At 41.0% G+C, this 26352-nt stretch overlaps 2 long non-coding RNA genes across 3 annotated transcripts in view; one reads left to right on the top strand and one right to left on the bottom strand.

Moving 5' to 3' along the window:
* Positions 1–26352, top strand: part of LOC137155449 (uncharacterized) — a 50410-nt gene that overhangs the window by 8427 nt on the left and 15631 nt on the right. Inside the window, exons 2-6 of one of the 2 annotated variants that reach the window (XR_010920466.1) lie at positions 5442–5598; positions 8094–8324; positions 10303–10418; positions 11589–11642; positions 18605–18673. This is a non-coding gene — a long non-coding RNA (uncharacterized lncRNA). The remainder of the gene's footprint in view (positions 1–5441; positions 5599–8093; positions 8325–10302; positions 10419–11588; positions 11643–18604; positions 18674–26352) is intronic. The other variant, XR_010920467.1, reaches the window with a different exon arrangement.
* Positions 2516–14499, bottom strand: LOC137155450 (uncharacterized). The gene is made up of 3 exons (XR_010920468.1): positions 14474–14499; positions 6947–7156; positions 2516–2771 (listed from the first exon to the last, which is right to left on the bottom strand). It is a non-coding gene; the product is annotated as an uncharacterized lncRNA (long non-coding RNA).

Below are 26352 nucleotides of genomic sequence, written 5' to 3' on the forward strand. Positions count from 1 at the left end.
GTGGGATTTAGGACTGCAGTGGTAAGAAATTGCAGATTGCTTTCTGGGCTCCAAGTGGAAGAAGGCTGAGAAGCCCCCCTTTGAATGGTCCCAAATAAAATTACTTCAGAAATTCCTCTGATAAAAGTATAAAGATCAAAGTAATGAAAGTTGCATTTCAGGATGGAAATGGGGATTCCTATCGACATAATAAATGCACCAGCATTTCAATGAACATTTGTTATATTTAGCCTATCGATCATAATAAAGTTTAGTGAAGAGGCAATCTGGTGTATCTGTTTTGCTATGAGTCTGAGATATGGTAGTTGGAATAGATCAAAGGTAATGACTAGGTTTCTAGTGATTTGAGGCCCTAGTCCTCCAAACACTTCCTCCACACATGCTTTAACTTCCAGCAGTGAATGTCTCTCTGGAGTCATTGGGATTGTTCATTTGCTTAAAGATAAGCACCTGTGTAAGTGTTTTCAGACTAGGGGGCCTTTGAGAGTATAGCTATATTCATTGATATAATCTAAAAATCAATGCAGCTCCTGCACTCCATTACAAGCCACTGAAGTTAATAGGAGTTTGACTTGAATAAGGAATGGAGAATGGGTCCCAGAAGCATTCACTAAAAGCAAATTGAACAAAATCTTCCCTCTGTATATGATAATCCCACCTGTCAAACATGTTCCAATAAATATTCTAAGAGTCTGGGATTGGTGCTGAAAATGCAAATCTCATCTCTTTACTCCAATGGTTTCCTAGAATATCTACAGCCAATCAATATAGGAGATCTTAGATGAAAAATGAAAGGAAGGCAAGAAACTCAGATGTGTCATTTAGTGTCCAGAATATTAATCTGCACAATTAACCACACAATTTGTAATTATTCATAATGATCAGATTGTCTTGATTTTTAAGACTTTTTCATTTAAAAAAATCCTTGTAAAATGTTATTGATCTTAAATGCAGAAAAAAAGCATAGACTATTAAAGAGTTGCTGGCTATGTCATTTCTTATTAAGCAGTAATATTTTCAGAATATGATTCAATGATTTTATAGTGGATTGATGAGGGTTGGCAGGACATTTAAATGTTTAAAGTTATAGCTCTGCAAAGATTTATTTATGTTTCTGCATTAATAGGAAAATCCTTTATAAGGAAAAATGTTTTCCTCTGCTTCACTAAAATCTTCCACAAGGGCTTGATCCCATTTCCACTGGAGCCAATGGGAGTTTTGCCATTGACTTCAAAGAGAACAGAAGGGAGCCCCCATTTTGGAAGAAATGACCAGCAAAAACTGGGCTTCTTACTCACAGATTAATACCCTCTATATTGCATATATTGAAATTTCAATAAGTGTTCCAGGTCTGTGATACTCAATTTTAGCCAAAATGGACTTACGGTATGTGCCAACCAACTTAACATTCTGTCTCTGAGGCAATGTATTTTTAGTGATTTTAAATAATTGTTCAAAAGCTTTGTTCTAATCGCTGCACTATCCAAAAAACAGAAGTCTGATCTTACCGGCAAGTTTATGTTTGTGCAAAATAAAAAGGGAGCCCCTTGATGTTATCAGGTAATAACTTAATGGACACGAGGGCCTTATAAAAGGACTGAGAGATCAGACTGAGGTGGAACAGCATAAAGACAGGAGAATGAAAAGAACTGTATAAGTACTAAGTATTATCATCTCCAATATTATCCCCAGTTGTTTAGATATCATAAAGTAAGGAGTTAATGCTGCCACAGCAGAACACTCTTCTTGTGCTTTGTTGCTGGGGCTTTTCTAGTGATATTGTTATCACAATCCTAGAACTTCCTTCAATTTCTGGGTGCCTTATCTATTTAGTACAGTTTATATTGTGTCCTTCACCCTGAGAAGCAGAGTATTTTTGTGGAATGATTTTTAGGCTGTACTTATACAACGTTATTTTGAAACTTGTATGTACACTCACCCATAAGTTATCCAGGGCCTTTAACCACATTTTCCTAAGTTAACGTACTTCAGGTGGATTCCCATGTGCAAGGTGTTCTGCATATCCTTAATCGTACTGAATTATTTTAGCTTCCAGTGATTCTCCTCTCACACTGGTGTAAATCTAAAGTGACTCCAGCAAAGTCAACACCATTACACTAACAGAACTGGTGAGAAATGAGTCAGGCCTATGGACTCAGTACCTGCTAGGAGTGTGCTCCTTGTGTACACATATAGCCAGGTTTTAATAAAAGGCATAAAGAAGGAAAAAGAAACAAACATACCTAGTGGCATAACAAATGGTGCCCCGAGGAGATTAAAATTGTGTACTAGGGAGTACCTAACCCTATGTTAGCAATAATTGTAAGGCAATGAATTTATCCAACGTAGCCTGTGCATATTACACACTGGAGGAACAGGGTAGGTTCTTTCTGTATTGCCTTTCTATAGGGAAGAATTTTTTTGAGACTGTATCTAGAACAGGAGAGTCTGGTGGCTCTAATTACTTCTTGCACCTGATGTTAGAACTTAAAATACAAGCTGGCACAAGCTCCCAAACACCAGTTTAATGAGATAGATCATAACCAAGTTTTCTTGAAGTTTACAAATACCAGTATCAGCTTATTTGTTTCACATTTAAAAACTGGGTTTTTCCATAAATACAGAATACCAGCAGGAAAAGAACACAATATAAGCACCACATCCTGTGATCAGGTTAATCCACGTGCAAGATAAACTCTTAGATGCTGAGATCTTTTAATATTCTTTTCCGTGCTGGACTTCTTGTTTAGATGTGGTTTTCCTGATGTGTCCTAGTAACAAAGTTAGTTAATTTATAACCTGCGCATGTGTATGGTTAGACAGTTATAGATATAAAAAAGTTATATCCAGACCCTCACATACATCCATACATGCATGCAGAGTGTCTGCCAGTCCTAATTAAGTAAGTGTGAAATTTCCCACAACAGAATTGAGCCCACAGTGAAGCAGGTTTGAAAGAATGCTCTAGATTCTGCTGACTTTACAAATGGAGACAGCAGTTTCAGTCTCTGATGTGGGATAATAGTATCCAAAGAGAATTTCAAGTTTAAAACCACTGGCCCTGGCTAATGAGTCCATAATGAAGGTTGCATTGAGATTTGCACTTAAAGCAGGATTAACATTCCTTTGTTTCACATTTTAATGATTGAAGTCAATGGCAATGCACATAGGAGTAAGTTTCCATGGTCACAGATTCCTTGTAGAATTAATGTCTTAGACTCTGATTCCACACTTCTGCATGTGTTTATCTTCGAACAGGTGAATAGTCCCAATCACTTCAATGGAACTACTTATGCTTAAAGTTCAGCGCATGCAGAAGTGACTGAAAGGGAGACCGGGCTCTTAAATTGCTGGTGTCCTTGGCTGTGCAAGGCAAACTCAGAATCCAGAAACACTGTGTGTCATCATCAGCAGAGTCAGATGGCTCATGGAGAGATTGTTATTGATGGGACACCAGGCAAAAGGGGAATTTAGGCCGGAAGCAATTCAGCCACATGGAAAAAAGTGCACAGGGTTTAATAAAGTTCACTTATTCAGCTTAACCTGCATCCAGCATCTCCCTTTGCTAATGTAACATGGGGGCAGAGAGTGAGATGTCTGAAGTGTGAGCCATGGAACTTGGTCAGACACAAACCACATGGACCCCAGGGAAGGAGGAGTTTGAGAAGTACACAGAGCTGCAGGAGAGAGCAGCAGCAGGAAGGAAAATCGTTACTTTACCTTACTGGGGAACAAGGCACTCTGAAGCGTACCACTGCCTCAAGCCTCACAGAAGCCCTAGGAGCCCTGGGGAACTGTTGCTCCCCAAAGCAGAATGAGACTGGAGTGAGAAACTTGTTGCTCTAGAGACCAATCCAAACAGGAGGGGATAGGCCCCTGGGTTACAACCTGATGCACACTGGCTGCTACCTGCAATTCTGGGGATTTGACAGACTCCCTGATTTGGGACAGGATTGTCTGCAGCACTTGGAATCACCACCCACTGTTTTGGGAAGGTGATCTCACATTAGATAGATGCTTAGACATGGGGCACGCAGTGGAAGCTTCGAAAGAGGATGAAAGACCTTGGAGGGCTAACATCCTGGAATGGGATAACATCCTTGGAGGGCTAACATCCTGGAATGGGATAGTCTGAGCCATAAGGGTAGTGGGACCTAGCAGTTAACTTACCCCTGGTCACATGGCATGGCATTTTAAAATTTTAGAGGGTGTTGGGTATATACAAAGACTTGAGAAATAGGAGGTTTTAGAGGAGAGAAAACAGATCTATGAAGAAGTAGGATTTGGGATAACTAACTTAAACACACACACACACACACACACACACACACACACACACACACACACACACACACACACACACACACACACACACACACACACACACACACACACACACACACACACACACACACACACACACACTGGGACCAGAAGCTTTGCAGAGTAGATGGGGAAAGGCTTCCCTCTCACCCAACCAATTGGGAATGATCTGGGGGAAGAAGAATAGCATAAATGCAGCCTCCTCCCTTGTAGCAGAGAAAACACCAGCAGGCAAGGTTTTCTGCTGAACCCTCCCAGTTGGAGGACTAATGGGGAAAGGGTGCTCAGCTGAAGGCAAATCTGGCTAAAATCCTGCAGCTGACCAAAACCACAATCCCGACTCCATACAGGAGGGCTCAGGTGTCCCCTTCCGGTCTGCAGATTTTTACCATAGAACCTTCATTCCCCATCTTGTTTTTTCATTTGTTGTCCTCTGTACTCAATTGATTCCTCAATGTGTTATCCTGTTAAATAAACTTTTATTCTTTATCCAATATCCACAGCTGATAGATGCTGTAAGGGGACAAACTTCTAAGGTCCTTAATATACATTTTGGACCTGTTGAGCTGGGAGTTATAATGGGACTAGTGTTGTTATTTGTTTCTCGTTACTTTTCTGGTAACAGTTAAAATAAAAGCCTTCCTTATTACTTTACATTCCAACTGTTTCTCCTTTTCTTTTAACCTTTAATTAAAGATACAGGATTTTTTAAATAGTATATTTGCCATGGTATTTAGTAGGCTGAGGTCTCTATATACCAAGTCCTGAACTTTGTTTAAAATTATTTAATATTGGACAGTGATTGGACAGACCACATATTCAAGGTAGGGATAGAAAAGGGATAGATCGGATGAAGATGCCAACAAGAAGGGTGAAAGGAGGAGCAGCTCAGGGAAATGGTGGAGAGATTAAAAGAACAGACCTTAGCCTTCTAAAAAAGGCTCCCTGGCCTGAAACCCTAAGGAGAGGACAGGCCTGTGTTCCCCTACCTCTCCTCCAGACCAAGAGGGAAAGTATAGGCATCAAGACTAAAAGGCCAAGAACTAAGAGTTCAAGACGCAGAGTGAGACAGAGCTTACAGGCCATTAGACTTTAGGCTTGTTCTTTGGACTTTTCAGTTTCCCCTGGAAAAGGAATGGACTGAGAGGTGACCTGACCAGAGGGCTGGCCAAGGAAGCAGCAGGCCACTGTGAATAAAAGAGGATGGATAAAAGAGGTGCTAGAGTGAAAGAAACCCTGCAATACCATATCCCAACATGAGGAAGCACTCTGGAGGTAAGAGGCAAAGGAGAACAGGTGGCCAAGGTTCCATGCCCAGGGAGAGATTCATTTACCATGGGAGACATGAGCAGGTAAAGAAGTGTCCTCACTAGCACAGCATTTCAAGGAAAGTGGCAAGCTGAACCACTTAGCAGTGTATGCAAGAGCTGAGGAAGGTCCCAGAAAGATTATCAGACCTGTACAAGGGGGGATGGCACATCAGACAATGATGATGATGACATGACTTCTCCTTGAGTGCAAGAGCATGTCAGATTCAGTCTTTCAAAATAGGAAAGCAGCATGGGACAATGTTAACCTCTGTGCTTGCAACAATGTTAATTGGGAAATACACTCTGCAATTTCAGCTTGATAACAGGGCCTCTTGCAAACTGAATAGGGAAATGTTATTTACCCCTTCACACAACATAAGAATTAGGGGTTACCCAATGAAATTAATGGGCAGCAGGTTTAACACAAAAGGAAGTACTTCTTCACACAACACAGTCAACCTGTGGAACTCATTACCAGGGGATATTGTGAAGGCCAGAAGTATAACTGGGTTCAAAAAAGAATTAGATAGGTTCATGAAGTATAGGTCAAACAATGGCTATTAGCCAAGATGGTCAATGATAGAACCCTCTGCTCTGGGTGTCCCTGAACCTCCAAGTGCCAAAAGCTAAGTCTGGATGAGAGGGAATGGATCACTTGACATGGCCCTATTCTGTTCATTCCTTCTGAAGCATGTGGTCACTGTCTGAGACAGGATAAATCAGGGGTCAGCAACCTTAACAAAGGGCCATGTCCAATCTTCCTCCCGCCCCTCTCCCAGTGACAGCGGCAGTGACAGCGGTGGGGGCATATCTGGAGCCCCAGTTCCGGCGGCTGTGTCAGCAGCAAGCATGGAGCAGCACAACTCCATCCAGGGCGCCACATACCACTCAAAGTCAGTGCATGTGCCACTTTTGGCACGCATGCTGCAGGTTGCTGACCCCTGGGATAGATGATCCAATGGTCTGACCCAATATGGCCATTCTTATGATTCCACAGGGTAAACTGGATTCAGACACACACATAAGAGATCAGCTGCAATCTAATAATGGGACTATGGGAAAATGTGGGAGCAGATTTCTTTACCTGCAAGGAAAAGCAGTGATTGATTACAGTGGACTATTACCCAAATTTTTTGGAGGTTGTTGCCCTGCCTGACAAGAAGCAAATCAGTGATTGGCCAACTGAAGGCCGACTTTGTGAGATATAGCATTTCTGATGTATTCACTGACACTAAACCTCAATTTGTCTCAGAAGAATTCAGGGAATTTGCACTCATATGAGAGTTTGACAACCATACTCCTTCCCAACATACCTGCAGAGTTACGGTAAGGTGGAATCAGCTGTGAAAACGGATAAGACTGTAACACAAGACTGTTTCTCCTGGTTCAGACCATTTCTTAGCACTTTTGTCTCACAGAAATATCCCCATCACCAGGTTGCCAGCTCAGGCATTGGTGGGATGAAAGACCAAAACTGTGCTACCAGTGAGGGGAGACCTGTTGCATTCAGAAGGATGGAGACCCTGCAGAGAAGAGATGGCCAACAGTTAGACACAAAGGCACTAGAGTATGACAGGTTAGCCAAGGACCTACCGTCTCAGGAGACTGGATCCTCACAGGAGTGCCTGCCAGTAGAGAGACACCAGAAGGAATGGACTAGTGGAGTTGAGGGGTGCAGTGGCACCCAGGATACACAAGATGCCCACACAAGATGCAAGTGATCTGAACAAACAGAAGGCATTCCCAAGCCAGAAGACAGCATTCAGAGCAAGCCTACAGAGATCATCACAGAACGGAGACAGAAAACTATCTGGCTGCCAACCCCCAGACAGAGTTTGCTAGGCTAAGACAGGAAGATAGAGACAGGCCACTCCCACTGGGGTTCTTTTTTGAACAGACTAATCTCTCTCAAAAAAGACTTAGTAAAGATGAGACTCCAACTCTCTATGTGCTAGCAATCTCAAAGGGACGGGGTGGGGGGTGTCTAGGCATCAATCTGTTTTCAATGTTACAATGTTTGTAAAATAGTGAATGTGTGTCATGATCAGTGGAACTGGAGTTGGAGTGCCCACGCTTCCTGAAGGGACATGACAGTACATTAGGAAAACAGAGAAGCCAAGGAGTTAGTCAAGAAGCAGCTCAGCCACATGGACAGAGCAGTCCAAAGGGTTTAATAGAAGTTCCACTTGTACTTAATCTGTGTTCAACTTTACCCTCTGCTAAAGAAACATTCTAGGCAGATAAATGGAGGGAGTTATTTCCGTATATTTCATATTGAAATGTAAATTTAATTTACGTATCAGCATTGGGTGGGATTTTCAAAAGTGTTCATCACTGGCCTAATTCTGCTCTCATTGAAGTCAGCAGGAGCTTCACCATTGCTTTCAATGGGAGCCGAGTTAGGCCTATACTATGCATTTTTGAAGATCCCCCCCAGTCCTTTTTCCTTTTGTTTTATAGGTTTTCTGTTGGATCAAACAGCTAAGATGACTAAAGAAACATACACATCGAAACACTAAGCCGCATGTAGGGTCATGGTGTTGCCATCATGATAATGGTGCTACACAGAGGCTTCATATATTCTGATGCTATAGCTTTTATGAACAGTGGAATGTCCAGACACTTCTTGGGGGTTCATACTAAATAATTTGCACCCAGGGAGAATGAAAAGAATCACAGAATGCTGTACATGTGAGTGGAGGTGGAAGGCCTAATATACTGTTGTCCTTAGTTGGTAAGCTTCCCTTAGCATCAGTGAGAATTTTCCATTAGTAAGGACACAAGTTAAGGAAAGAGCATTAATAATTTAATAACTTTTGAAAAATGACAGAAACAAGTGGTGATGTTTTAAATTTAATAAACAATTTTATGCCAAATGTGGAAAATGGAAAATTGCTTGGATAACATTTAAAAACTCATAAAAGTGACACATTCCCCTTGTAAATCTTTAAAGGGAACATTGAAAATTCTAGTGTCCTAGGCTTACATTGTAGCTCATTTCAAATTAATGCCATTTTGTGTGTATGTTTTTAAATTCACACTTCTGTATTAAAAATCACAAATTCCACTATGTTTTGTATTGTAGATGTCCCCATAACTATAATAAGTTGGTAAATGAAATCTGCTCATAATAAATATTGTGCTATAAAAATCTAATGCCTACAATATCAAGATCCCAGTTCTGCATCCTTTGAAGTCATTAACAAAATTTACAGGATTAGGAAAGTAATATGATTTATTTAATTTAATAAAATTAATCCTCATGTCATTCATGTCCTTTGCCGTATTCTATTTATTGTTCTGTATATACTTACTTTTACTTAGAGGTATGTCTATTGCAAAGTCAACTGTCACATACTAAAAATGGATACTACTATTAGTAATTTGCAAAGGAAAATCAAACACGTGCTTTTTTGCAGTTTGATTTCTGATGAGATTGTTGTCTATGGAAAAACAAGATCAAACAGCTATAAACCACACAGGAAATCCATTACAAATTCCTTGAATTTATTTCAAATATCATATAGCCATATGTATTCATATAAAGTATGAATTCAGATGGCTTTCCACTAAGTAATAAATTTTCCTCATTAACTTCCTCCTTAACTAAAGGTATTACTTTATAAGTGTTATTCCAGCTAAACCAAGTGGTGGTTCTTAGTAAATTAGTATACATGGATTAGCTTGAAATGGTAAGGTAGGATAACTTTTGATGCAGGGAAAATTGTGTGTTTCTTATTAAACTGTAAGGGAATGATGTACAATTTTTTTTTTTAAATCAACATATTAATGTCAAAATTTGCCAATATCCTTTTCCTCATGAGCTGAGTGGCAAAACATTAAAAAAAACCTATCAATTGGATAAAGTTACATACAGCTGCAGCACAAATCTTGTGTTAATAGCGCTTTACAAAATTAATAGGTTTGTGTCTGGCAGGGGGAGAAAATAACACATATGGTCTGTATTTTGCTACAGTAATTACTAACTTTTGTACTAATTTCAATTTTTTCATTGGAATAGGTACAATCCTCTACCTTAGTAAATTTACATCTTAGCACTGTCTTGTAAAGAAGTCAATTTTCCCCTTCATTTTATTATTCAGAATAAAATGCCATGGCTTTTAAATATATAAGGACAAAGATGTTTGTGCTTTCCAATGCATAAAGGAAAGTAAATGTCTGTAACAGAGCAGATATTCTATATCTGCATAGCTCTGAATATAGAGGGCTGGATTTTCAAAAGTGGTCAGTGTTGGCCCTCGTGTACTTTAATGGGAGTAGAGTTAGGTCAACTCTGAGTGCTTTTGAAAAATACCTACCCACAGTGTGTATGTATATATAGTGTATTATGCAAAAACTCCTAAAATAAAACTCTGGTCTAGGGCCCAATATCTGCTGTATAAGGAAGGGCTAAATTTGGGAGCCTGGAAGGTAGGGGCACTGCCCCTGTAAAGACCAGAGCCCAGCTCCAGGGGGTCACTATGAACAATAATGTGCAGGGGGCCAGTGAAAGATGGGCTAGAGGATGTGTAGATTTTCTGCTCCTCTGACCCCTGTGGGGCACATTGGGGCTGCAAAGGCCATTGGTTCTGAGTCCAGTGGGGTGGTATTTCTTTGCCCTAATCCCTAAAAAGATCATCGAAAATCTCATTTATTATTTCTCATACAGGGGCCTCCCTTTAAAACAAGTGGTGTAGACAAGGGGATATGTGGCATACATCTTCGGTTCCCTTGGTGAACTAAAAAGAGGAAGGACTACAAAACAAAAGCATCTGTTGTGGAAAGGTAAGTGAAGAAGTCAAATTCAGGAAGCTTACAGGAAGTCAAGTTCTCCAGACATTAAAAAAATGAAACTACCCAAACCTAGGCTCAGAGCATGAAAATGTGATGAAAAGCAGGGCTATTATTTTCAGTGAGGTTATAGATACATATGCAAATAGACTCAAATTAGGAACCTATTCTAGGGATCTGACTAAGTAGCACTAGAAGAAAGGATGTGCAGATGGAACTCGTAACAGTAAGAAAAAGGATTCTAGTTGCAGATCAGGAGTTTCCTGTACCAAGCCCATTGTTGCAATTAGAGCTGGACACAGTGAGTGTAGAGACTCATCAGTCCAGCACTTTTTTCCCCCATCCATGAACTAGCTACCATTTAACACCACTTGGATTTTTACTTTATGCAGAACTGCGTCAGTCTATGCAGACTCTTTGGGCCAACTATGTCTATCGATTTGAGCAACTATAGTCACTATAATATTAGTAATGTTCTGAAAATTAAATGATCCTGGATGTTGATAAGGCTGGTTTGCAATGCTGGAGAGTCACAATGTAGCATGGAAGCTTTTCTGACATGATGTGGTGGAATCCCCAGATATCATAGCATTACACTTGATCCTCCTGATTTGTCTGGGAGAGACAAGAGGGGCATGCCAGGATGGGATGGAACATGGATGGCACATGCTACATTCTGGTGATATCTACCTCAAAGGGGTTGTTGAATGCTGGCATAAGTTATAACAGTTCTGGTGCTGCTTTGATTTACACTGGGGGATGGAGAACAGTCATTTTTGCCACTACCACCTGCATTGAATATAGCACTGGTACAGTTGCAGATCTAGGCCTTAGATTCCAATTCACTCATAAAGCAGCATGCTGATATGAATTAATTTTTCATTTCTTGGTGCCTGTAGATAGAGGGCTCTGGGAATCTTAAAATACAAGTTAAATGCAATCATTAAAAACAAGGCAGCATGACCCAAGTATCTTGGCAGGGCAAGGCATAAAAATCATTGATAAATGTGTCATTACAAACACAGCACAACCAAAATTAACATGGGACTGATAAGTCCTGACTCATGCTTGGCTACTTCTGCTTACTGAACTTTAAGGCTATTGTGTGTTTTTTATCTACCATAATGATTTTAACAGTGATTCAAATTCCATTCTCCTGTTCAGAAGTTGGGAACACACTGTGAAGCATTCAAGAAGACCAGAAGCCTAATAGCTGAAGTGAGTTGGAAATTCTGTGTCTCTACAGATTACAAAGTTCTATCGTGTAATCTTGGACAGAGTACTTTAACTCTTGAATAGCAGAAGCAGTGGGTCTCATTGCAAGTATTACTATGTCCTACTGCTCCAGAATGGGAAAGTCAGTCAGCCTTGTTATCATTTGATAGTCCTGGAAGGAAGAAAGGGCCTATTGCCCTATTGCCTCCAATTACACTGGAAGTGTAAAGAAAAGCAGCAAGTCTCAGGTTATCCCAGCCACAAGAAGTCAACAGCGAGCAAAACGACGGCATGGCCTGTTAGGTACGAGGGGAAAGGAGCTATGAGGGGTAGACTGCCAGAAGTCTAGGGAATTAATAAAAGCAATAGCTAGGCATCCAAAATTCATGTGACCTATTCAAGGTTCACCCATCACTAACTGTATGGCAGAAGGTTCTAGAACTACTTAAAGACCATTCACATGGTGAAGGGACTCAGTTTTCACTCTTTCTTCATCATAGAAATGTAGGGCTTGAAGGGACCTCGAGAAGTCATGAAATCCAAACCCCTGCACTGAGGTAGGATAAGTAAACCTAAGCCATCCCTGACAGGTGTTTGTCCAACCTGTTCTTAACCTCCGGTGAGGAGGATTCCACAACCTTCCTTAGAAGCCTATTCCAGAGTTTAACTACCCTTTCAGTTAGAAAGTTTTTCCTAATATCCAATTTAAATCCCCCTTGATGCAGATTAAGCCCATTGCTTATCCTACCTTCAGGAGACATTGAGAACAATTTATTGCAGTCCTTCTTAGAACAGCCCTTAACATATTTGAAGACTGTTAACAGGTCCCCCACCGGTCTTCTTTTCTCAAGAAGAAACATATCCAATTTTTTTTTAAACCTTTCCTCATAAATCAGATATTCTAAGCTTTTTGTCGCTCTCCTCTGTTATTTCTCCAATTTGACCACATCTTTCTAGAAGCATGGCGCCCAGAATTGAACACAATACCCTATCTGAGTAGCGTGGAACAATTACCTCCTGTGTCTTACATACACCACTCCTGTTAACAGCCCACAATGATATTAGCCTTTTTTGAAACTGAATCATACTGTTAACTTATATTCAATTTGTGCTTTACTATAACCCCCAGCTCCTTTTCAGGTGTACTATCACCTACCCTGTTGTTCCCCATTTTGTAGCTATAGTTTCCTTCCTAACTGAAGTAATTTGCACTTTATTGAATTTCATTTTGTTGATTTCAGACCTATTCTCCAATTTGTCAAGGTCATTTTGAACTCTAACCCTGTCCTCTAAAGTGCTTGCAACTCCTCCCATCTTGGTGTCATCCACATATTTTATAAGCACACTCTCCACACAAATTATCCAAGTCATTATTGAAAAATATTGACTAGTATTAGACCCAAGACAAATCCCTACAGGACTCCATTAGATATTCCCTCCCAGTTTGACAGCAAAACAGTGATAACCACCTATATGAACTGGGCCACATAGCTTCCTTAGGTGTAAAAGGCTACTAGTTTGATTTGGTAGCATTTTGAACCTGCTCTGCATAGGTGAAAATGACTACACAAGCTGCAAGACAGCAGGAATGAGGCCCATTGATTTCAGTGGATTTACTCCTGATTTAAGCGTATGAGAGAAAATGCAGGCCCACAGTTTAGTAGTTCAAATCCTGCCAGGTGAAAAATGATATGGTGTTACCATCAAATAGCTGGCTATTCAGTGGCCTATGTGAAATGACTTTGGTGATTTCAGCTCTGTTCCAAGATGACTAATCTCATCAGAACAAAACTACCACAGCTGACACTAATTAGACACTTCCTGGCCATCTTAGTACACAGGCCTGTCATATATCCTAGGTGATAGGGAGCAGAGGATGTCAAATAGACTTCTTCTCCAGATGGGTAAGTGCAGTTACTTGAAAGGATTTTTGTTTGATTTTTATTTAAAAAACAGTCCCCTCAAAGTGAATGTAAGGCTGAATAAAAAACACAAATGAGACAATACAGTGTGTTGAGGAACACACACAAACAAATAGCTGGTTCTCATCCTTGAAATAGTTAAATGCTGACATCTATTCCTTCCAAAGCTAAACCCCTCAGACTGACTTCACTCAGAGCCACAACTATATACACGAGCTCCACCTCTAACAACCAGAACCTTGCCTGTGGTAGGAGCCTATATTATAAATTGGCTCTTCCATATTTAAACAGAGAGAGAGAGAGAAGCTGTGATGTAGAGAACAACCTAGGACCAGATAAGGTTTTTTATTTTTACAGAAGGAAAGGAAGAGGAGGAAAGTAAGGGGGCTATGCTGGAACAGAATGTTGACCCTCACCCATATTAGGGACTGATCCCATGCCCATTGAAATTAATGGGCATTTTTGCATTCACTTCAACTGGAATTGAGTTAGATCCTTAGAAAGCAATGGGGGAAAGAACTGGGGAGGGAGGGCAGAACGCCACCCACCACAAAACAGAACTTTCCCTTGGAGCTTTCTAGGACAGTGTTTCTTCATGTCCTTGTAACAGAGCAAGCTCCTCATCCACCCTGGGCTCCCTCACAAATAGTTTTGGACACCGCTTGACTGTCAACACCTCTGACAGTTTTTATTTATGTTACCTCCATCAAGCCACCATCACAATCCTTTTACAAAACAGTGAGAGTTCTGCGGCACCTTAAAGACGAACAAATTTATTTGGGCATAAGCTTTTGTGGGCAGAAACCCACTTTGTCAGACACAATCCCTATACAGCTCTTCCATCTATAGTATCCTTTATTCCTCTGCCCTATCTCCAAGAGGAAGAGGAAGAGAAAGCGGAATCACACTCACCAGCCAGAAATCGGATTTCTCTTCAGATCTGTTAGCCCTCTCTCCTCCCTTCTTGTGCTTTTTAACTACCTTCTCAGCTGATGGGATAATTAGCCCCGTAGCTCAGCAGCCACAGTCTGATTAGATAATTAAGTCTTCCACCCCCCAACCAGGGCTTCTCTAGGGGAACTAACTAGTGACCAGAGTGCTGGGTCAGGTGTGGGCTCACAGTCCTTGAGCCCAAAGATCTAATGGCCATAGAGACCAATTCACCCTGTCTAGGTGGTCAGTGATAAGGCTTGTTGGCAAGGGACTGGGAAACTTGCCTATTTACTGCCCATGTTGTACCTGTTGTGAGAATAATTCAGTAGAACCTCAATTTTATGGATTGAGTTTATGGAATTGAAAAGTTCATAGAATTGAACATTTTAAAAATATAGGCACAGTGCATAAATTAATGGATTAGTCATTCATTGATAGTATACATAACAAAGGTATGCAGTGTGCCTGATTTTAATTTGTTGGAGAGAACTGTGTCTCCTCTTTTCTGCCAAATCTGACCTTTCATATCTGCAAACCTGTACAGCTCTTTGCGGGTTGACTGAAGAACTGAAGTCACATCCAGGGGCAGGAAGAGGATTTTGGGGAAAGAAAAATGGTTCCTATAGCTGGTCATTTATAAGAATGATGTTCATAAAATCAGTGTTCTATTGTATTTCCAGTCCTGGAATGCTGTCTTGTGGAGGATGAGAAAAGTAACACAACTCTCATTACTGGGTATGGGTGAAATGGAGACTATAAAGGAGAACAGTCAAGGGGTCTGATCATTCCTGTGGTTGGAGAGCCTTGCGCTCTCCCCCTCTGCAATATGGCAAACCGCATTGCCCAAAAGCATGGCGCATCCAGAACTCCGCAGCTTCAAACCTTCAATTATTCTCAGTAACTTCTCTCCTTCCTGAGTGTTTCTGCATACAAGGGAATGGCATGGCCCTGTGTAAGGAGAATTGTCTAAGGCAAAGCTTCATGAAATGTTCTCATTGTCATTCTGCACTAACTGCCTGCAGGAGAAGAAAATCAGAAGCATAAAGGGAGATGACAAAATGAGCAGGGTGAGTCTGAAAAAGCCACCTCTTAACTCTGATGTGGCTTTTCTTCCTCTCTAAAGGCTCGCTATCCCCTTCCATTCTAAGTAAAGCACCTGGCAAGTGCATGCTCTACAGATGGCTCAGCACCATTGCACACGGAGAATAGCCCAGTGTATCTGGCATGCAGCTGTTTCAGTTTGTTTTTGCCAGCCTGCCAGCCCACAGAGGCTCTCCCCCCACCTTTTTTGTTCCCTCTGTGATCAGCCTTATCTTCTGAGGCAAACTAGAGCAGCAGATGTGAAGTCTGGGAAATTTTCGAGCATTCATCTTTTAAAGGGAAAGGTAGATGAACCAACCAAGCTCTTTAAGAGCTTGATTCAGGAAAATACTTAAGCATGTGCTTAAGTCCTATTGATTTAGGGAAGGCAAAAGAGACTAGTGACTTCACTGGGTCTTAAGCACACGTGCTTAGATATCCTTCCTGACTAGAGATGCTTACCTGAGTCAGGGCCCAAGTTTGTAGTGATGCCACTGTGGAGTTGAAAAAAAATCTTGAGTATCCTCTGGATAGTGGGTAAGTCAGATAGAACCCCACTCTAGGACAGCATTTAAGCGCATTTATAGATTCCATTTTACAGCCAGCCGAGATTAGGATCACCTAGGCTGTACAGAATTTCTCCCAGTAATTCCTGAATCAACCCCACAATTTCTGGCTTTAACATAGCCAATCTATTAGAAAGGTATCCAGTCGGTTGAAAGACTACAAAGGTATGTCTACACTTCAGTGTAATCCCAGGCTCAGATTCAGTTTTAAACTCACCCCCCTCTATACACAACTCTCTCAGACTTGGGCTTGGACCTAGGACCCTGAGGGGGTGGAGGGTCCAAGACAAAGTCAAGCCAGAACCCAGGGCTCAAGCTCTATTGCTTTGCAGTGTAAATGCAGCTGCTCTTGACTCAGGACCTGGGAGTTTGCCAGAAGTATCTCACAACTTCCTTTGTCCTCTCTATCCCAAGAATCTCCAATCAGCTCAAGTAAAAACAGAAGCAACCTCTCTTGGCATACAGCAGCAGCTCTGAGAGTCAGCATTCACTCTCCCAAGAAATGCAAACAGTAAAGAAGACCTTTAAAATGTATTTTTACTGGAAAGGCACAGATTTTTGCTAGGGCCATTCCTGTTTCTTAAACATAACAACCTTATATTGCTTTGCCTTTAAAGTTGCCACTCTGTAACCACTCAAAGCTCTATGAAGCCGCCTGGAAACAGTAAACTGTGTGTGTGTTTGGGGAAATGTGTTCCATTTCCAAATCTACTCCATTTCAATTAGAGGTAGCCCACATGTAGCAAACATTTGTCTCAAGTATGACTGGGGTTTGAATTTTTGTTCAGAAGTGTACTGGGTGTGAGGAGGAGGAAGACTCTTGAGTTCTGCATGTTTTCATGCAGACATAACAGGCTAAGCCATGTGCAAGCTAACACAGCATCCTATTAATTCCCTCATGAATTGTGACCCAGTCAGAAGAAGCTGCAAACTTCTCCTGAAGCAGGAACTCCAGATCACTTTGCAGGGAAAGGCACATTTTCCTGGGCCACTGTGGTAGCTGACTAGGCCACTCAACTCTTAGATATGCTGTACAGTCACTATGTATCGGATTATTTCAGCTTCATATTTCCCCCACCAGCAGCTTGGAATAACAAATCCCTTTGCCAATAGGGCACTACAAGAACAGTTACATCCTCCAAAATGTGAAGACCTGAAATGACACAAACAGCTTTTGTAGCAATGCCACTGACTGCCCCCACCCAAGTAGTTATGCAAGTTTATAAAATAAAAACAGCTGTGAATTTTTAATCTTACCGTTGTCTCTGCACTTCACCAGACTGTGTCTAGGGACATCGTGTTGACTGAAACATCCATTTCCCAATATATTGAAGTTCAGTTTTGAAAATGTAACATTTTAGGTCTTTGAAATTCTATAAGAATTATTTGTGCTCCTCCATGGAACTATTTGAGACAGTTACCCTCTGTGTCTTGTCCTACCGCAAGCCCTCGACCTCTACTGGCTGCTGTACCTCCACAGCTCGACCTCAGTGCGGTACAAGCCTAGCCCAGTGTAAGTTCACAGACCATTCCAAGAGGAATCATTTCCGGGATGAACTTTTGAAGTTCTAGAAAGAGCCAACAAGCAGGTCCAATACAAAGGGACTTTGCAATTGGAGAAGAGGCATGCCGAGAAGCAAGAGGAAAGACCAAGTCTGGCTGCACAGCTTGAGGACAGGGTTTCAGCAGGGGAGCAGGCACTTGCTACACTGTTCCTGAAACAGAAACAGTGGCTAAGGGAAGAGGACATAGGTCAGCAGAAAGAACTGCTTGATTGGCTCATCTCATTCATGGCTGCAAAAGTACTGCTGCCTGCTGCCTCTCCCACATCATGGCTTGAGTCCGCTGCCATGTACTCTCAGTTCAGAAACAACTTGGAAGAGTCCATGCTGGAAGAGTCCATAGGTGTTCCATGCAATCAATCTGCATGAGTGGCTGGGCAGGGCAACAAAATCCCATGAAGTCCTCCATCTTGACCCCTGTTCCTCTGGATGCCTCCACGCCCCCTTCCTTAGTACCAAGTGCACAGAAAATGGGGATGGAGGGAAAGGAGAACAGGGGCCAGAGAGACATGCAGTGGTAGGGGGCTTCTATCATGTTTGCAGTTCTTAATGCACTTTTTTGATGTTTTGGAAATGTTCTTTTGTAATTGGTGTTTTGGTATTATAATGGCAGCTGGCCTGCCTGGAGATGGGTGAATATTACACTGCTTTAAACATATGTTTATTTATAAAGCTTGTTATGTCATCAAGAAAGATTATTGCTAGCACTGCATCTCATCATACCATTTGTATTTAAAATTAAGCGAAACGCATGATCAGGAAGTATTAGGAATTAGGAAGCAGACACTATTCCTGCATACAGTTAGGTACAGCAGTCCACACTTCAATCACTTCCTTATATGAATCCACACGTTGAATCATCTCTCATCCCTCACCCCCATTTACTTTGCTCTGTATTTCAGAAAGAAATTAAGGACAACATGGAACAGGGAGCTCGAGGCTCATATGTCCATTGCTGGTGACTTTGTGTGGTCGGTACAAATGGATTGAGGAAATTAGATAAAATGACAATCCCATTTAAATAGATAAAAATGAGGATAATATTTGTCCTTCTGACTTGATGCTTCCCAATATAGTATGCATGGTTTTTAGTTGTTTCAGAAGCCTCTCAAATCTATAATGCCAAATCTGAGGTCTTTAATCAGTGTATCTTCAAAGGGAGTTGCATGAGTGAGGAACATGTAAAAGAATATTAAAGAACTCACACTTTGCTGCATAGTTAGTAGTTCCAAAGAGACAGTACTTCCCCACTGAGTGGATGTTCAGCAAGTTGCTGTCTTCTTGGAACTAAAGATTTTCTGGCCTCGCATCTTACATGCCATCACGTAGCTCTTTGTGCCTCGGTTTTCCTCTCTGTAACATGGAACTTAATACCTACAAAAGGTTTTTATGAAGTTAATTTGTGCAGCCCAATGAGATCAGATGGAAACTTGTATGTAAACATAAGGCATTGTTATCATTAGTGTTGGGTCAAAACCTAGAGACTTTATTTAGTTTTTACTCAGCCCCTACTCTGTCAAGGCATACAGGTTTTAATATCCAAGGCATTAAGATATACCCTCTGGTTAGTGTTTCTGTCAGATGAGGCAGCTTTGCCTCCCATCATGCCCCCTTAAGCACCACCACCTCCACCATGCCTTCTTCGCTCTTCTGATTTCCTTCAGACTCCATTATCCCTGCTCCCTCTCCTGGACTCTCCCTTCCCCCCAACTACCAGCAAAGGCTTTAGAAACTCCTCAGAGACTTCCATCCCTTCAGTGAGCCTAACTAGCCCATCTGCTTCCAATGAGTTTGGACTCCAGTTTTCCACAGCTCTTTAGTTTTACCCATCCCATGGAGCCTCACAACATCCCAACTCTTCTGTTTCCCCATACCCTCCCACATATGCTGATTTCCTCCTACTTACATAACATAAGAGCTGTCATACAGGATCAGACCATGGTCCACCTTGCCCAATATCCTGTCTCTGACAGTGTCCCATACAGGAGCTGCAAACTGAATGTACAGAACAGGGCTGTTGGAGAGATCCACCCCTGTTTTCTACTTTTAGCTTCTATAGTCAGAGGTTTAGGGTTGCATCCCTACCATCTTAGCTAATAACCATGGATGGACCTATCCTCCATGAACTTCTCCAGTTCTTTTTTGAACCCGGTTATACTTTTGGCCATCACAACATCCCATGGCAATGATTTCCACAGCTTATTTCTGTAAAAGAGTACTTCCTCTTGTTTGTATTAAACCTGCTGCCTACTAATTTCATTGGGTGACCACTGGCTTTTGTATTATGTGAAAGTGAAAATAACAGTTCTCTATTTGCTTTTTCCACACCATTTTATAGGTCTCTATCATAACCCCTCAACGATGCTTCCTCAGCATCACATCTCCCCTTTGTTTCACAACACTCCACCTAACCAGTGCCTCACAAGTGTCCCAGGTCACCAGTTTCACTCACTAAGGCCTCTCAAACACTCCTATAACTGCAGCACTGTGGAAGAGCCGTGCAAGGTACTTCTGCCTCCTCTATAATCCCATTCCCCCACCACAGTTTTTGGATATACCTTGAGTCTTCACCCTACTCCCACTCCTTGAAGCACCCATACCAGTTGGTTTATTTTATCATTTAATTGTGTATATATTACCATGGTAAGCTCATGTTATTTCATATGTAATCATTGGAGGTATAGGTATAGATAGAAGTAGCACAAGATCATAGGAGCATAAGGCTGACAAGTATTTGGGCGTGATGTGTGTATATCAGGTACACAAGTAAAGTAAGACTGTAATGCAATGCCTACAAGCTAAGGCCTCTATGATTTTAGTTTAGTCATACTAGGCCTCAGGCTTAACAAGACTTGACATAAGTAGATGACCCAGGAATAACCCTGTGCTAGTAAAGTTACTGGATTACTGTAAAGAACGTGCCAATAGGCGATGTTCCAAGAAAATATGCCACAGTACTTGTGAAGCACTTGATTGTAACACCATGGAAAGTTCTGCTCATATTATAGGTTACCATGGAAACATGTGTACATAAATACTAACAAGAATAAAGAGAACTAAGAGAACAGCCTATAAAAAGTGAGGCACCTAAAATGCATGGCATGTGAAAATACAGGTAAGGAAGAGGAGGCTGGAACCCTCATGCTGGAACCCTCAGGTGCATAAGATGTAAGGACAAAAAGGGCTCCGTGGTATGGATAGGGTGGAAGACCCCTTTTTTGGTGGAGCTCTCAGTGGGTAGCCATCAGACTTATCTCTTTAGGTATGTGGGTATTAATACTGCTTTGGGTAGTGCATGGGCTCTCAGGTTTTGTATACATATGTGCAATTGTAACCTCAATCATCTGCTTAGTAAAACTTGTAATACAAACAAGACTTCTTATTTGTAACTGTATTTGTGGTTACTGTCCTCATTCTTCATGTACTCCCAGAGTCTGCCAACCTAAGACTATTTCTCCCTGCTGGTCTTTAAATTGTACCAACACAGGAGCCAGACTTACTAACTCCCTAGGGAGTTTAACAGAAAACTATCAATTCAATTTTTGAATAGAAGCTACAAACCTAAATAGGCCAGCTACACCTTGACTAGCCTAAATAGGCCTTAGACTTACTGTAGAGCAGAATGCTTTAGGGAATTTTTGTTCCTGGGCTCCAGATGTCCAGCTCTGCTTCCTTATTCACTCCCTTTCACCCTCCACATATGTACTCCAAATAATTACAAAATGTGAGAAGTTGGAGAAGTTGTGAGAAAATTGTACACACACACACACACACACACACACAGATGCCAGTCACAGCTCATTGTTAAGGTTACATCTAGAGTTACTTTATATTCACATTTTGAACCTCTCCCCTACCAGGATCCCAACAAGGGCAGACAGGGACACGGGTCAAAGCAGGGGCAAATCTGCGGCTAGGAGTAGCTGAGGAACTCATAGTCAGGTCCAGGCGAGGGTTGATATCAAGGGTCAGAGTCTGAGTCAGGTTTCAGGGTCCGAGTCAGGAGGTTAAGTCCAAGTCAAGTCAGTCATTGAAAATCAGAAAACAGGCACAGCAGCTACAGAAGATCCATACTATTTCCTGCATACTTCCTGGAATGCCCCTTGTGTTTATATAGGGCAGGTAGCCAATCAGGACCCATGGGGCTGCTGCCTGTCAGACCCTTGAGGTGAAACTTCCCGTGGTCTGTGTCCACAAGAGGTCATGGAAAGTGGAGCACAAGCTGATTACAGCTGCTGGGTGGCAGCCTGGCCATTTCAGCTGCCTGGTAGCTCTATAGGCTGGAATTCTAGACCCATGGGGCCTTAGATTCCCCTGCCACACACACAGAACTATGCCAGAGGAAGGTGCTATTACTATTTCAAAAAGAAAACAACCAAACACTGATTAATCTGAGAGAGACGAATTTTGAGGAAGATTTTGGATACAATTTGTTGTACAAAGGATACAATTTGTTCAAAAGCACGTGTTCAAACATGAGCCCTTTCAGGAAAGCAAACAAATGTTCTCATGATTTCTCAGCCACCTCGAACTTCCAAATGGAATACTCTTGAAATGCCAAAATTCAGACATAAGCCCATATACTGTGGGCTTAGAACAGTATTTCTCTTCATTTCCGTCTTCATTTTGGTGCCTGTTCTTGCCCCCTGGATCTTTTCTTCAAATGTTTCTATTTTTTAAACTGTATTTCTTGTTCTCCATGTCTCACCAGAAGGCCAAATGCTGCCCAAGCTGAGCATCCATTTGTGGCTTCATAGGACTGGGCTTCATGTAAACAAGATGAGCTGAGGCCAGAGGAGAGGAGAATAAGTGGGCATCTTCCTGAGCTTTCATCCCTGTATGTGAAGTGCTGCTATGGCAGATGGCTGTATTAAAGGGCTTTTAAAGAACCCTCCACCACTTTACCCTCAGCTTCGCGATAGATCTAGCATAATGCAGCTTTCCAGTCCCCACTGTTCCTTTCTCCTGCCTGCAGACTGCCTGGCACTTTCCCATACCTACTGGAGACCAACTCCAGGTTGATGCAACAGTGACCTACTTGAAATGAGTTAGTCTAAGTATAGTCACTATGGGACAAATGTCCATATCGCAAAAATCACCTTCAAAATTGATACCCATGTTTTGCAGACTCAATAGAGAAATCCAGGAAAGAATTAGCAAAGAGACTGAATTATCTATTCATCTCAATCAGGGTGAAGTACTTTGAGATGAAGTAGTTTGCACTGAAACTGCCCATTCTGAGCTTGTCTTATGGATAAATGGAGAATTGTGGTTTCCAGAAATGTGAATCAGACATCTTTCACCACCACTAAATTCCATCAAACAATTATAATAAAATAGGGGGGGAAATGAACTGGCAGTTTCTGAATGAGGCAGTGACAATGAATTAAGGAGATAGAAAACAATAAAAAGCAGGGGGTTGGACTAGATGACCTCCTGAGGTCCCCTCTAAGCCTAATCTTCTATGATTCTACGTTGATGAGCACAATATAAGAACCTATATAGAACAGAATGGAAAATGATAATGAAGAATTACTTTTGACTTTTATTTAAGGACATGTTTGCTTGACTGCACACTTAACGTGTGATGTTATAAAATTACTTTACAATAACGCCATATGTTCCCAGAGTTCTAAGATGCTTCAGAATTTTTTAATAAAATATATATTTCTTCCTTCATGTTAATATTAAAGATGAGTAACTATCTGCAGTCAATGTAGTGCAATGCAATGAAGATGAATCATTGGCAATGGACAGTGTGACTTTGAGTTGTCTTCAAACCTTTAAAAAAAAAAAAAAAAAAACCAAGAGAGAAAATGGAAACCATCTTTTTGTTCTATGTTTGTACAGCAACTAGCATAAGGCGGTCCATGACTATTGAGTCCCTAGCTGCTACAATAATAAAAATAATAATATAATTCATTAATTAATTCTTTACTCTGTGTAGAATGATGGCAGTACGTTGTAAATTATGAAGGAAATTTATTCTTTGCTTACTCACCATGCAGAGACAAGTCAGGGCCATTTTTAGGAAATTGGGAGGCTTTACTAAGGTTTTTCCTGGGAGGACCTCATCTTTCAATCTCTACTTTCTTCTCAGAACCATCTTAATCCTCCCCACCCACATTTTCTTTGCTAGAGACTAACTAGACAGACAGTAGTGCACCAATAAATGTACCCATCCACTAGCCTACCTCTCCCCATCACAGGCACAGTGGATATGACACTACACATAGTGGAGCAAGCATACAGCTCTTTAATACTAAGTATATTTTATTTAAATTGTCCCACAAAGTAAAGTCCAGATCCTGCAACTCAGGCTGGAGTCAAGAGCCCGGGCTCTAGCCTGGGCATCTATACTGTAATTTTATGGCCCCATGAGCCCAAGTCAGTTGACCCAGGCCAGCTGCGGATGTTTTTTTGTAGTGCAGACGTACCCCCAGCCATTCAGCAACCTTGGGGACTGCAAAGATTTCTAAACAAGTTTAGCCCATCTTTAGAAAAAACACATTTTCCATAAAAATAGATGGACTCTTTTTTCACAGAACTCACTTGCACACACACAGTTTCATTTATGAATCTAATAGGCAATGAAAATGTACCTTTTTGTGTGTGAATAAAGCCCCAACAGTCTACTAATAGTACTAACACACTGACATCATTCTACAAACATTTTCACGTAATACAATCTCTGAAAAACCTTTGTTTCCACTTGGGTCAAATTACTTGGAAAAAAAAAAATCACACTTTTCCCATTAAAAATCATTTTCCCTTTCAGCAGTTTTCCCAAGTTCTCCATCCCACCAACTTCCAGTTCATATTGGCTTGCTTCACTTGTCTGGATCCAACAATCAGAACATATGCAGCTCCTTAGTGTTCACGGCAGGTGGGGAGCAGAACAGATGCAACCAATATACAGTACAAATATTAAACTAACAGTCCAATTGTTTAAGTACTTTCTGTTTTTTGCCTTCCTCTGTAGCAGGGGGCACGGGGCATTTGCTGGTGAATTATCTATATCTTTAAACCTCTATACCTTTAAACCGTGATTTGAGGACTCTAATAACTCAGTCATAGGTTAGGGGTGGGTGAGGTTCTGTGGCCTGCATTGTGTAGGAGGTCAGACTAGATCATCATATTGGTCCCTTCTGACCTTAAAGTCTATGAGTCTCTGGCAGTAGTCTCCAGCCAGTAGGAGTAACAAAGTTCCATGCCACAGTGAATAAATAGTTCATATCAATTTACAAAGGAACACTTTTATTCTTCAAATTTACATAGGGACTGAAATGTAAATTCAAGTGACCTACGAAGGGTCCTCTTCAGATAAATAAAAGTTTCCAAAGTTCCAGAACTAACTCTGTAAAGGCCAGATTCACTGATACTTTCTGGCTGCTTTGAGCTGTTCTGGCACACAAAACAGCGATTAACCCAGCTTAAACGGCCAGTTAAACCAGATTTATGGCCAATTTGTGTCACGTTAGCTGAAGTATACTGGCTCTGTCTACAAAAATTCCATTATACTAAATGAACTAATAATTAATGTTTGTAAAGTACTGTGAAGATGAAGAGCTAAGCAATTGCTACATATCACTTGTTAATAATTATAGGGTACATTTTCGGGAGGGAGGGAAGCCTCCCTTCTGTGGATGCACATTGCACCTGAATTTTGTGCCCAAAATTGAACTGCCAGAGCAAATGTGATCACTTGCACCTCTATCTACCTGACTATAGATGCAAATCATTAGAGATGCAAGAACTCAAATATACATGCAGAGTTTTTAGTAGGTACAAATTTTGTGGAAGCAAATTACACACAGACATCGGCTCAAAAAAAAGCTGGGAGTCAAGCCTTCTGAAAAAATGTTCTCTACATTTCTAAGACTTGGCTTATTCTTGGGAACAATTCCTGATCCTGAGGAGATTAAATGTGTTTTCTAAAAAATTCAGACAATGACTTCAATCTCACATCCTTTATGAATTTTGTACTGTAGTTTGTACTTTTGTGCTTGATTTGCTTTTGAATTATTGAATAAAGCTGATATGTCTCATACATAAAAAGGTAAAGCTCAAGCACCATATTCATCATGTAGGCCTATGGCTCTTAGAAAGATTATAAACGTTGACTAGAAAACCTATGTAAGATATGCCTTATGACTGGATACAATATTCCCTACTATTGTCAATTATAATCTCAAAGGTTTTTATTAAAATATAATAAAATCTAGCTCTTATATAGCAGTGTTCACCAGTAGATCTTAAACACTTTACTAAGAAAATAAACATCAATATCCCATTTTACAGATGGGAAAACTGAGTACCAGAGAGGTGAAATGATTTGCCCATAGTCACCCAGCCCACAGCAGAGCCAGGAATATAGTCCAGGTCTCCTGCATCCCAGTCTAGAACCCCATCTACTATGCAACATTGCTTCCATAAAAGTAGAATAAAATTGTTTTGTATTAAGTTGTATAGTCATGGTAACACACTTTGGAGGCATGACACCCCTCAGAGATGGGTCTTGTTTCATTTCCCTATCAAACGAAATGAGTCAGAGTTGAGGCCACACCACTGACATTTTTTCTTTAGCAAAATTTCACAGAAATAATATTTTATTCAATTAAGCAAAATAAAAGTATCAAATTTTGCCTCG

This window comes from Emydura macquarii, unplaced genomic scaffold (genome assembly GCF_026122565.2).
Source record: "Emydura macquarii macquarii isolate MOO-44397 ecotype Brisbane River unplaced genomic scaffold, CSIRO-AGI_Emac_v2 contig_1363, whole genome shotgun sequence".
In the NCBI taxonomy this organism is placed as follows: domain Eukaryota; kingdom Metazoa; phylum Chordata; order Testudines; family Chelidae; genus Emydura; species Emydura macquarii.